We start from the raw sequence: 13,999 nt of genomic DNA on the forward strand, positions 1-13,999 counted from the left end.
CAAATGTGTTATCATTGGGCTGCATTGAATAATTTTACTGCTCCAAGTGGAATCTGAAGCCAATTTGCAAGCCTAAAATGAGAAGCAACACCACCATCATGTGGTAGAAAACAATCAAATCATATAAAGCTCCGTAGAAAGTTGAGATTTAAACCTACAAAAGCACGGATATTCAGTTTAGCTTCCCTCATTCTTCCTCCTCTGCTCCTCCCAATTTTTTATTACACTCACTGGGCTCCATCTTGTCTTGAATTAGGCCCAGATCCTGTCATCAGATCTGCTAATTCAAAATCCTGAGTCCATGTGGAGTCCTATTAGCTTGAAGTCACTCAGGCTCCATATGGACACAGAGCCCCATGCTAGTGGATCCCATTGCAGTGTTGGGCCACTAGACTGTAAACTCTTTGGGCCAGGGACTATCTTGTTGCTCCCATTTTTGTAAAAGGCCTACTAGTCCAGACTGGGGCCTCCAGATACTACCGAAATGCAAGCTAATTAATTAAAACTCCCATGGATGCATGGGGGAGGGAATGGGACTCTACCAGCTCTGCTCTTCCTGCACAGCAATCCTTAGCACAAGGGTCACTTTGGGGCAGGCCCAAAGCAGAGCACAGGCACAGTGGGGGTATAATGTATCAGAGGAGGGATGGGGTTGATCCGGGACCTGCACTCCAGTGATTCTGCACCTCCCACATGGCCCATATGGACCACTGAAGCAAGGACTCAACTTATCTTTTACCAGCAACCCCACTAGGCCCTGGTAGCCCCTGAATTGAGGAGACACAAGCCATCTCCTCTCTATAACTGTGTCGGCACCTGTGCCAGTGCAGAGCTAAATCTCACCCTATCACTGTAGTTTGTCTTTCTTTAAATGTTCTTTTTTTCCTACTATTATTTAACATATGGACCAAATTCTCCTTTAGTTACATCCATGCACTCTAACTGATCTCAAAGGAACTTTGTGGATGCAACTGAGCAGAATCTGTCCCTAATGCTAACTATTTTGTTTTATTTTTGACCATATAGTCTCCCAATATCCAGGCAGGAATGGGCCATTTTCAGACTACTATTTCAGATCAAGTGTAGCGATAGTGGAAAATCAGCTATGCCCTCTGTGCAGGAATATATCCTGATGTGGTAGAGGATATACCTGATGATCTCATCTTGATGGCCTTTCCATCTTTTCTATGAATACTAAGACAATAGCTGCAACATCTATTCCAGAGCTCCCAGAAGGTGGAAAGGAGGGATAGTGGTTTATTCCAGAAAACAATTTGTGCCCAGTAGTTTCTTAGAATTTTCTTCTATCATTCTTTCAAACTGTACTGGTCTTTCGGGTCACTTTACTGGGTCACAAGATCATTTTGAATTAAAGCAATACAGACCTAGGTAACAGAAAGACAAAGTTAACAAAGAATTCTGCTCGCCATACTCCACTAACAGCATCAGCAATAATGACCTTAAGTTTGTGTGAATGCAATAGCTTATTCCTCTGCCAATATAAACAAATGGGGGGGGGAGAGTAAATATTTGCACAAATTAAGGAAGCTAAATAGCCTTAGAAAAATCCTGAGTGACTATTTAAGGCATATAGAAATTATCAGTAGTTGTCAAGAGATCCAATTATAAGTCAACGTAGTATTGAAACTACTGCTTCCTACAGTGTTTGAAGATATAGAACAATTTATTTTTCTTATAGGCGCTCTAGGAAAGAGTGAAAGAAGAAAAGACCTCTGACTCGGTGAGTGAAAATTACCCATTTTGGCAAGCACTGAACACTCACTATGTAGTCCTTATTGTTCAAAAATGGGACAGTGTATTCAGTCAACTGCTATAATACTTTTGATTTAACTGTCTATGGCAACCTAACCATCTGCTTAAATGGAAATTAAAATATCTTGCTTGTATCTCCTAATCAGGAAATTTTACTGCCCTCAGTGGGAAAGGCAAGTACTTACTTGATTCAAATGAAAGAGAAATGAAGATCCTCCATTATAGGTTGGCTCTTAATCAAGAAAACAGCTGAAACGTCCCCTAAGGAGAACAATAAGGATGAGTGAATGTCAGTGCTAAGTTTCTGATAGCTAGCTGCAGTGTTTTGTTAAAGTGAAACATAATGGACACAAAGCAAAATTAATTAATTGACATAAAATGTTTCCTCAACAGTATGTCACATTAACCAGTATTGTAAAAGTATTATACAATTAATAAGTAACTGGCACTTAGATTCTGATTCAGCAAAGCACTGAAACATGTGCTTAACTTACACACAGGCTTATGTGTTTTGCTGACTTGGGGCCTTATGCGCCACTTCTTATCTTCAAATCACTTTGCAGATATTAAGGTTCCAGCCCCACAGACTTTACTCAGGCAAAACTCTCAGTTAAATCAGTTAAATCGTAATTTTACTTGTGTAAGGACTAATCCTCACAACACCACTCTGAAGTAGATATGTAGTGGGAAGACCCTATCAAAATGCATAAATACAAAGGCACAGAGTAAAGGTTTACATGGAAGCCTCGATTTGCATTTTCTAACTTTTGTGAGTTCATACTTCACTCATTATTAATGAGTAATTTAGCTGTTTGCACCAGAGTCATATTGGTGGTGTGCAGCTGTACTGGTAAATTAAGGTTCTATGGTTAAGGAACTGACAATAGTTTCATTATAGCCCCCAACTTGGGTACGGAGTTGATTTAATAATGGGACCCCAGTAACGAGCGAGTGTTGAGAGAACGTGGACTCGGTCAGCGCTACGCTCGGTTGATGTGGCAACTCATGGTGTCGGATGACATCAGATGGTCGAGGGACATCTACGTAGAACACATCACCAGACATCGGCAATACCAGAAGGGATGATCTGGCGTGATGATTAAAAGTGCACTAGGGAAAGTAACTGAAATACTTCCCTCATGGGTTGTACTTCCTAAATGGACAACCTACCCTAAATTCTTAATTACTAAGGGACAATCTTCACTCATTGCTATATTTGCTTTCCACAATCAACTTTCTGTATAAACTTCTCATGAGTGATGTACCTGAATACTTGGATACTAGTATCTAAACTGTATTCTTAAATGTATTCACCTAAATGTGGGTTATTGCTGATTATGCACTATATGTATCTTATGACTTTAAAAACAAACGTTGTATTTGTGGATAATCTAAGCACTATACCCAGATATACAGACACTCTTTTTCTTAACCTGTGTACTATATAATTTTTTAACACTAGCTTTAACAAAAATTTTAAATTTCTAGGTATCAAAAAGAGGTTGCTAGGGAGACTAGATGGCTCAGGAGACTGATAATTGCCCATAGAATCTTTCCTCTCCAAGTTGCCAATTCAACTCAAGTCCAAATCAGAAGTGACTGAAAGTTGTTAGCATGGCTGTCAGGTGTTGAGTTAATGAATTGATAATCTAGTCCATTTTTTAATGAATAGGTGACCAAATTCCATGCTCCCTCCCCCATTTCTGTTAATTGAAAAAAAGCAGAGAAGCCAAGCACTGAATAGTATGACAACCACACTACTCTTTCAGCTGAGGCAGAGAGAGAAGTTACTATATCTGCTGTACTTGTTCAGCGCATAAATCAAGCACAGTGATCTCCAGAGCTGTTAATAACCACAGAAAGGCAATGTTGGATAGTTTAGTCTTACCGTGTGTGCGTGTCTCTCCCATTAGCATCAGTGGGAGTGATATTTGTATACTGAATAAGGAATAATAGCCACATTCATGTCAACTCAGTGATAGGGATAAGTCATCTGTCCATGAGATTTGGCATATTCAGACTCCCTGTAACAACAAATTTGAATCCTGGATTTGAATCCTGAATTAACTAAGCTCTTCTGATGTAGATAAACTCAGTATCATGCACTTTACTGTGGGGTTTTTTGGAAAAGACCTTTAAAAACCCAGATCCTGATCAGTCTTTGTGAATGTTAAAAACTCTACACATCACTTTTCCTAAAAATAGTTTCCCTTCAGAATTCCTGGTCAACATTTGTGTTCCCCTAGTATGGTACTGTGTACTGGCTGGCAACCATCTTCCACCCTAGAGGTAGCTGCATTTCAGTAAGTAGTGCTGAATGTATATTATATATTTTGTGAAACATTCGGAATCTTTGGGATGAAGTGCCTATATAAATGTACAATATTAATAATGAAATATTCTCTACAGATTTCAAATTTCATAATGCTTAAACTGTAAATTTATCATTTCTGTAGACTGGGGCAGATTCTTCTTTTGATGTGTGCATGAGATTTCCACTAGCACCAATGGGAGTCATGTATATGCATGAAAAAGATTATACCCTATTTAGTAGTCCGCTCTTGTTAAAACATATATGTGTTTTTACCCTTTGATGTTCTGAACAATTGGTTTTCTAATTGCTGCAGCATGAAGCATATTTACATACACTTTGTATGGATGGTTAAAATCAAATGTATGATTTAGCAACAAAATGTTTGGAGTAAACCAACTGAGTAAAACAGTAGAGGGTATGTATAATCAAGCTGGATTTGAGTAACAGCTGCTTCACATTTATGGAATAATAGACCTGATGAATTAATTTGTGACAAAACTGGGCCCAGCTGTACTGCAGTTCACAAATGACAAATTGTGAGCTACTGCATAAGGGGACTAAATTTTTCAGAACAACTTGGCTAAAACTGTGTAAAGTTTTTAAAATGAAGAAGTAGCTTTGTGGATCACAGTAACAGGAAAAAGCTCCTGTTTGTACTCAAAGCAACCATTATTTAAGAGTTCATAACCGAATCAGAAAAATAACTGCCTTTTGTACAAATGGTTAATTCAACTGAGTTCAACAAAAACTGCATGAGCAAGATGGACAGGTGGAAGCAAAGTGCTGTTGGGTTCCGGAGAAACTCCACCATAGCTCTTCACTGTGTCAGGTTACAAGCATTAAATTATCAGAACTGTCATTGGCTATTCATAGTCAGAAGCAGGCCATAGTTGATGTCGTCTTGAGGTAGCAGTTACCTTTTACAGATTAACCTTTTAATGGATGTAACATATATTACAGAACTCATGACCCCTTGCACAAAGCCTGTGGGGGAGTCCTTGCCAAAGGGTATGTCAATATGTACTGAATCTGTAATTTAAGTTATTAAAATAAAATGCAGTTAAAACAATTATATGTTGAAAAGTTGAAGTACCACTAACAAGTCACTTTACAGCCAGATTTAAACTGAGCAAAATCAATGTATTATAAAACCTCAGATCAATAGAAATGATTCCATGAGTTTAAAAAGAAATTCAAAGGAAAACAGTTTTTTGTTTGGAGTCACAGGTTCTAGTGTAGTGTGAGCAATCCAAGCTCACCAGAGTAGGGCTAGTATGTGGAACCTAGTGAATGACTTTAAATATAAATAAAAGCAGAAGTGAATAGTATGTTCATTGTCCAGTCTAAGAGAAATGTGTTGCCTTTCTCCTCTCTGTACGGCGGCCTGGTTCAGTGCCCACTAAAATCAATGAAGTGTACTCATAAATGCCAATGGGCATTGAATCTGGCCCTTCTTAAACTTGTGGTCCCTCCTGCACTGTATTGTGGACAACAATGCATACTCTGAGGTCCAATATTCACCATCCAGATATGTTCTCTCCCTGAACAATCCAGGGAGATTTAACTATTTTAAAGTACATAATTTTTTTTGTTTCAGAGTAGCAGCCGTGTTAGTCTGTATTCGCAAAAAGAAAAGGAGTGCATCCGATGAAGTGAGCTGTAGCTCACGAAAGCTTATGCTCAAATAAATTGGTTAGTCTCTAAGGTGCCACAAGTACTCCTTTAATTTTTTTGTGTGAACATTCCAGCAGATATTCACAAATACAAGATTCTGCATAGACTGTCAGGAAAAGTTTTGTCCAGCTTTACTGAACAGATTCAATTTGAATCAAAATTCCCCTGCAGTTTGTCAGGCATTTGTTTTTTCAGTTTGTTAGGTATTTTCAAGGAACTGGTCTTATGCATACAGAGATCAGCATGAGAAATAGCACTGAAAGCAATTACTTTTTCTTAAAACATACAATTAACACTCTGCTTTTTGAAGATAGCTGAGACTGATCTGATATGATTTTCAGTGAGAAAATAAATACCCCAAAGAGCTTCCTTATGTCTGGAGGGAAAAGGCTACCAATATAGTCTCTGGGAACGTTATCAAGCTCACTTTGTTTTTCTGCTAGCAATCTTGGGTCATTACACAATAATTCTCTACAAAACACAGATAGTTTTAAACTACTCCTACCATACTCTGAAAAGGGATTATTTAACTAATATGTTGTAATGCACAAATAAAAAGGTACAGCAACCCACAATGTAAAGTTGATGCTATCAAAGGGACCAATTTGGGCAATTTAATGGCCTAAAAGTGGCCAATTTTAAACATTACAATAATTGCAGCAAAGGAGGTCTGCTTCTAGGATTGATATATTTTCTGCTCTCTTCCTGCTTCCTAGGCCTGTTTATCTGTTCCTTTTTTCATTCCTCTAGTTCAGGGATTGTAAAACACATAGAGCCAGCTCTCCCTGTAACACAATGTGCACTAATAATGGGCTTTTTAAAAGCCCCTAGCACCTAACTCCCAAATCCTACTATGAAAACTGGTCCTCTACTATTAAATCACCTCCTTTAGGTTGAAGGATACATGTCAGTCAGTGGGAAAGAAATACAGTGCTTGCTTAGCTGTGTCTATACTAGCATTCTCTGGAATATCTTCACTGTTTCACACCCACTGGTGAAGCTCCAAAGAAGGTACAAATAATTAGAAAGCTAGTGAAGACAGGGCTCAGCATTTTTAACCACCATATATCATCTAGGGCAGGGGCGGGCAAACTTTTTGGCCTGAGGGCCGCATCAGGTTTCGGAAATTGTATGGAGGGTTGGTTAGGGGAGGGGGGGCGTGGCCCAGCCCCCACCCCCATCCGCCCCCCCTGAGACCCCTGCCCCATCCACACCCCCTGCTTCCTGTCCCCTGACCGCCACCCCATCCAGCCCCCCCTCATTCCTGACTGCCCCCCTGGGACCCTTGCCCCATCCAACCACCCCTTCTCCCTGTCTGCCCCCTCAGTACCCGGGCCCCATCCAACCCCCCATTCTCCCTGTCCCCTGACTGCCCCCGGAACCCCTGCCCCCGACTGCCCCCTGCCACTCCATCCAAGCCCCCCTCCTTCCTGACTGCCGCCCTGGGACCCCTGTCCCATCCAACCACCCCTTCTCCCTGTCCCCTGACTGCCCCTGGAACCCCTGCCTGCCCCCCACCGCCCCATCCAACCCCCCCCCCCATTCCTGACTGTTCCCCCCCAGGACCGCTGCCCCCATTCAACCCCCCCCGTTCCCTGCCCTCTGACCGCCCTGACCCCTATCCACAGCCACACCCCCTGGCCCCCCCCCCGAACTCCCCTGCCCTCTATCCAAACTCCCCGCTCCCTGCCCACTTACCGCACTGCCTGGAGCACCGGTAGCGGGCGGCGCTACAGCTGCGCTGCCTGGCTGGAGCCAGCCATGCCACCGCACAGCACAGAGCACCGGGTCAGGCCAGGCTCTGCAGCTGCGCTGCCCCAGGAGCTCGCCGCCCAGAACATTGCACTGGCAGCACAGTGAGCTGAAGCTCTGGGGGAGAGGGAACAGCAGGGGAGGGGTTGGGGGCTAGTATCCCAGGCCAGGAGCCGGGCAGGAGGGTCCCGCGGGCTGGATGTGGCCTGCTAGCTATAGTTTGCCCACCTTCGATCTAGGGCTAGATTTTTAAAGGTATTTAAGTGCCTATAGATGCAGATACGCACCTAATGGGATTTTTAAAAGCACCTAAGCAGGTTAGGTGCCTAACTCCCACTGAAATCAATAAAAGTTAGTGGGACTTATGCACCTAAGTCATTTTTGAGAATGGGACTTAGCCATCTGAGTCACTTAGGCCTTAAAATGCAGAGCAGAGCAATGCATAAATACCTTTTAAAAATCTAACCTTAGGCATCTAACCTGTTTAGGTGCTTTTAAATTCTCACTAGTAGCCTATCTAAATCTCTAGATGTCTAAATACCTTTGAAAATCTGTCCCTCATCTAGATAAATCCAAGGACACTTTACAGATTTATCCAGCATTAAAATGAGGGCAACTCTGTGCTAATTGTTTAAGACCACACACTACACAACAGTTTAAGGCAGGACGTGAAGAAAACCATATCCACTTATATCTGCAGAGGGATTGGTAAGCAGAATGTACTTACCAGGATTAGAATTTGGCCAGGAAACCAGGGATAACAACCTTTCTGTCATAAAGAGTGACTCGGGTGCTTAAATGATCACAGACAGCCAGAACTTCATTTTTTGTGTTACCTGAAAGATTCAGGTCATCAGAAGTTACAAATTCTCAGAACATAGTATTATGAACAAGTGATAACAATCTCCAAATGTTTTAAAAATGATCACAACAAAGTACCAGCCTATTGTGCGGTAAAGTCTATTTAACATTTAAGCCTTGATTAAGCAGTCACTTAATTGATGGGGAAAAAAGCACATCAGTTAATTGCTATATCATGATGCACTATATCAAAAACCTTTGACAGGTTAATAAATAATATATGCACAGCAAAATGGCTCTTTCTTATGACTGGTTCAAATTACTTCAAGCTTTACAGTAGCTGTATCCATTAAATGCTTGGACCCACAACATCTTATGTGTATACTCCATTAAGATGTTGTTTACAGCTGTAAACTTCAGCAACTGTGTAAACATTAGTGTCTTGCAATTGCAGATGTTGCAGTGGAAACAGACATCATACATGGTTTATCATTTTTTGTATTGAATGAATCTGAGTCCTATGAAAAATAAAATTTGGTATTAAAACTCTGGCCATTTTCCAAGAAGGGTGTAATGCACTAGTTATTAATTATAGATTAAATATTTCTGCAAGGCTTGAAAGTACATTTGAAGCTAATGTTAATAGGCTAAACTCCAAACCGTTCCTTTCTGAACATATCTGACAATTCAAAGATCACATACATCTTAATTGTTCACATACATTTGATGTTCAATTAACATGTCCTTGCAAGGAGAGCAAACTGCAGACATCAATCAACCTATATGAGTAAAATATTTATTGTATTAATTTACAGCTCACTGCTACAGTTATGCTCACTTTGCTAAGTACAACCTCTTCTTCTCCAAAGCTATTTTTTGTATCTCATCTTAAATATCTTCTCATAATTAGTTGTTAATTAGTCATTGATCTGTCAGGAATTGTTGAAACATTTTGTTGAATTTTCTGTTTGATATTCAGCTAAAAATTGAAATGTTGACACTCCTCCAATGGCGAAGAGGCTACAGCTCTCAGTACTCCTTCAGTTTGCCATCATCTTAGATTTACAACAAAGATGGTGATACTGTAAATAAGATACAGTCAGTGCTTAATTTGTAATGAAAGAGGTGCCGGGGCTCAAGCAATTTTTTTACATTCGTAACTGATGCAGCAAGCCTGAGGTGGCGGAGCTTAGCCCTGGCAAGCATTAAGCACTGGGTATATTGATTTTCTCTTTCTTTCCACAACTAATTCCACTGGGGGGAAATATATAAGGTGTTTTTATAAAGTAGGGGTCCTGCTTTAAACCATTTGGTTGGTGGGCAAAATATATTCTAGGTATTTGAATTCTGAATAGCAGAAATGAAAGGCTTGTAGGGGAACCTAGGGGCAGGGATTGTGCCTATCAAATCCAAGGGCTTTTCCTGATGACCCCGTCAGTTATACAAAATACCAGTGTATTGTCTCAGTTTTTGTTAATTGCTGCCAAATGGCCATTTGAAAGAGCTGCTGGTGAGCTGAACTGGCGAAAGTGGCAACGGGCTCACTGAGAGCATGTGCACCCCACAGGCGGTGAGTTATAAGGGCCCATGGTGCCCATGCTCCATCAATATTTAGGAATGTGGGCCCGACTCCACCAATATTTGGGCTTACCGCACTTTGGGGGGCCCCGTGCTTCAGGAGGACGCAGGGTCCAGGGCGGTCTATGGGGTTAACAGGGGGCCTGACACTGGCAGCAACAAGCGACCCGGCCCCAGCCTGCCCCGCTGGCTCCCAGCGTCGCTCGGGGGAGGGGGCGGAAGCCAGAAAGAGGCAGGGCGGGGGCTTGAGGGAAGTGGTGGAATGGGGGTGGGGAGGGGGCAGAGCAGGGGTGGGCTGGGGCTGGGTCACTTGCTGCTGATGGCACCAGACCCCCCCCACTAAACCCCCAGGCTGTTTTGGACCCTGCATCCCCCGAAGCACAGGGCCTCCCAAAGCGTGGGGCCAGGGGTGGTTGCCCCCGTCCATCTTATAGACAGGGCAGCTCTGGGTCCAGGGCAGCCTGGGGGTCTAGCGGGGGGCCTGGCGCTGCCAGCAGCGAGCAACCCGGCCCCAGCCCACCCCAGCTCCGCCCCCATTCATCCCCTTTCCCCAAGCCCCTGCCCCGCCTCTTTCCGGCTTCCACAGCTTCCCCCGAGTGATGCTGGGAACCGGCGGGGTAGGCTGGGGCCAGGTCGCTCGCTGCTGCTGGCATCAGGCCCCCTGCTAACCTTCCAAGGTGCCCTGGACCCCACGTCCCCCTGAAATGTGGGGCCCAAAAAGCACGGGGCCCTATGGACGGGATTGCTCTGCCTGGAACCCACATCCCCCTGAAAGCGTGGGGCCCTGGTCCGTCCTATGGATGGGATGGCTCTGCTTGGACCCGTTCTGGGCACCACCATAAATTATACAAACCGGACACCCATGCCTGCATGTCATCCCCACACCAGGCCTCCCACATGCTGAGACCTTGCCCACTCTGTAGCAACCTCCATGAAACCTGGAAGGAGGAGCATGGGTTGCAGGAGGGAGGCGCTTAGAAGTGGCACCAGCAAATAGGTCTGCCTGCAAAAGGCTGGGATGTTTTAAGCTAAAATTTAGAGCAACTCTGTAAATAGTTGTTTGAATAAAGAGCTTGATTTAATAAGAATGGCATCCTCCCATGTTATTCAGCTCATACAATGAAACACTTCCCACTTCAGACTCTCCAGTAAGCCTCGCACTACATGACTTCTTAAACCATCCTTTCCTTGCATTAGAGTCAAATTTACAGAGTAGTGGGAAAAGAGTGGGGGGTGCTTGGCTGAGGAGTTGGAAAAGTGAAAACCTTGTCATATACACCTCCCTGATGCCCACCAGAACCATCCCTGCATTCTTTTATCTCCCCTTCCCCACAAAACTCTCTCCATCATAGGTGTCCCACTTTTCAGTAGGAAATGCTGGTTAATCTATCCCCAGGGATCCGCTGATGTTGTTAAAATATGCCATTTTGTACAAACTGATGAATTCCAAAGGCAAATAATTCCTTCTCAGAAGAATTTGTATTGCCCATGAAATAGTGATACTTCCTATGGGCTTTTTCAAAAGGGATTTTTCCTATAGGCACAAACTCAAGGGGTTAGACCTCATCTCCGAATAGCAACCTTCGTATAAAGTCTATGTCCTAACCAAAAACAAAACAGCACACAGTACTAAAAATATTTAAGGAATGGCACAACACATGGTCTGAAAGAAAAATGAATTTGCTGCAAGCATACAGGGATGACTCCTTCTTATCTTGTAAATCCCACTGACACAATGAAACTTTCCATAAAAAAACAACACTAAATACCTTTTAGTTCTGTGTTGTTATACTAATTGCTTTGTTTTCTTTGATTAAACATCAGACTGATTTGTTTAGTCTATAATAGGTGTAAAACTCGTGTTCTAAATCTAAAGTGTTTGGAAAAGAACTTACTAGATGCTGCCATTCTTCTCAAACTCTGACGAGTCCAGGTGCCACACAATAGATACTATGAGCACATTATAAAGGCTGAGAAGTTATCTCTGTAAAAGATCAGAGGGGAATGTTTATATGCATGTGCTAAAGTACAGATGTGTAAATATTATGTTGGAAGCTTATATTTAAATATATTTAAGTGAAACAAAAGTGGCAAAGTCTGTGTAAGGAATAACTGTAGCTATATTACCCAACAGGTTTTTTTTAATAGTTATTCATAGTATTCCAAATATTATTTACATTGTTTTCTGTGTACATTAATTTTTATTTACTAAGAAACAGTATGATACTCTAAAGCTGACTAGGAACTATTAACATTTATTTATCAGGATCCTATATACAACAGCTCTTAAGTTTAAGTCCATGAGATGCCTTCTGAAAAGATAGAATCCTGGCCTGTGCTTTAGCAAATAATTAAACTGAGGTGCAGGAAGAAAGCGGAGAGTCTTAGTTATACATAATATTGCCTTGACATCTCTCTACCCCACAACAGAGGCAGCATTCAAACATTCTTCTCACAGTATTATCTATATTTGTCCTGAGTGTCATGGTAGACTACTAAATGAAGACCTCTGCTCAATGTGCAGCTATGGTCAAAAAAGCTAACAAAACATTAGATGCACGGGAATGAGATGATGAACAATACAAAGAATATTATAATACCTTTACATAAATCAATGATGTGGCCTTAGTTGGAATACTGAGTGTAGTGCTGGTCTCCTCATCTCTAAAAGACCATTGCAGACTTGGAATAGGTTCAAAGAAAAGTGACCAGAATGATCAAGGGCATGAAAAAGCTCTCTTAGGAAAAGAGATTAGAAAGACTGTGATTGTTTAACATAGAAAAGACATGAATAAAAGGGAATGTGATAAAACACACACAATTATTAATGGTCTAGAGAAGGTAGTTTGGGAGCTTCTGTTCTCCCTGTTTCATAAGATAAGAATAAGGGGCCATTCAATTAAATTAAAAAGTGGGAAAATTAAAACCAATAAAAGGATATATTTTTCACATTATGTATAATTCTCAAACTCATTGCCACAGGAAGTTGTTGAGGCCAAGAACTTATTAAGATTCAATAAGAGACTGGAGAATTATATGGATAATACGAATATCCAGAGTTATTGTAAATAATGGTATAAATATTGTAAGGGACATTAAAACGTATGCTTTGGGGCTTAAACCTATCGCTAATTCAGTGGTGCACAAACTTTTCCAGTCATGCCCCCCTTTACCATTAACAGAATGTGTCCATGTCCCCCCGCCCCATTACTGAACAGCCAAGGCTTCCTCAGCAGCAGCAGAGGTTGGGCTGAAGGTGGAGCTGGGGTAGGAACTGGGGATGGAGGAAATATTGAGATTATATGAGAGTAAACTCAGATCTGACATTTCAGTATGGACTAAAATGTGCTGCTTCTAATAGGGTGCAAGTTATTTGACCCCTTTTGGGTTCACAGCTAATTTATGACTGAAATGTCTGCCTGTACCTCACTCATTACCACTTAAAATTCTTCCCCCCTGCACGCTGATGAGCCACAATGCAAATCGTTTTTGCTGCCTTGTTTGTTTTTTAGGGATGATTTTCACAAGATTGGGCTGTGTTCCACAAGAAGAAAAAAATCCTCTTGAGGTTCTTCTTATGTCTTCTGTGTCATAATCAATATGATATATGTTTTCAAGCTTTTCCTCTGCAACCTGGAGGGCTAACACCTTGAAAATAAAAAAGCTGAGATACTCCCGTAATACCCTAAATCCAGGAGTTAGGGCTTTAAATACCTAAACTTCTGAGACGGGCAATAAAATCACAAGAGTAAGCAACACTGCAAATGTGGTTTCTAGAGCTGCCCTGTGAGTCGTGACGCGCTGCTAGTTAGTGAGACACATGGCCACGGTGTGACAAACGGTGTTACTGAGGGTGAGGGTGAGGGTGAGCCCCCCCCCAACTCAGTACACCACTGCGGCCGCTGCCTGACCGGAGCTCAGGAGCCCGTGGGAGAAGCTTTGGGCACAGGGGCCGCTGACGCTGCGATAGGGCTGGAGCTCAGGGCCCAGGAATGCCCAGCCCCACCCACCTGTTGGCTCACCCCAACATGCGCAGGGCGCGCGCACCCACCTCTCCCGAGTGCCCGGTGCTGCTTCCTGCTAAGTCACCTGATCGCGCTCTCTGTC

At 42.4% G+C, this 13,999-nt stretch overlaps 1 long non-coding RNA gene across 1 annotated transcript in view; it reads right to left on the minus strand.

Annotated features, from left to right (window-relative positions):
- The window catches only part of LOC141992923 (uncharacterized), a 132,657-nt gene extending 118,674 nt beyond the window's left edge, over positions 1 to 13,983 (minus strand). Inside the window, exons 1-5 of the long non-coding RNA XR_012640692.1 lie at positions 13,903 to 13,983; positions 11,788 to 11,876; positions 8,241 to 8,349; positions 3,662 to 3,797; positions 1,959 to 2,034 (exon numbers count right to left, since the gene is read on the minus strand). This is a non-coding gene — a long non-coding RNA (uncharacterized LOC141992923). The remainder of the gene's footprint in view (positions 1 to 1,958; positions 2,035 to 3,661; positions 3,798 to 8,240; positions 8,350 to 11,787; positions 11,877 to 13,902) is intronic.
- Between the last annotated feature and the right edge of the window lie 16 nt (positions 13,984 to 13,999).

Source organism: Natator depressus, chromosome 8 (assembly GCF_965152275.1).
Source record: "Natator depressus isolate rNatDep1 chromosome 8, rNatDep2.hap1, whole genome shotgun sequence".
Classification (NCBI taxonomy): Eukaryota; Metazoa; Chordata; order Testudines; family Cheloniidae; genus Natator; species Natator depressus.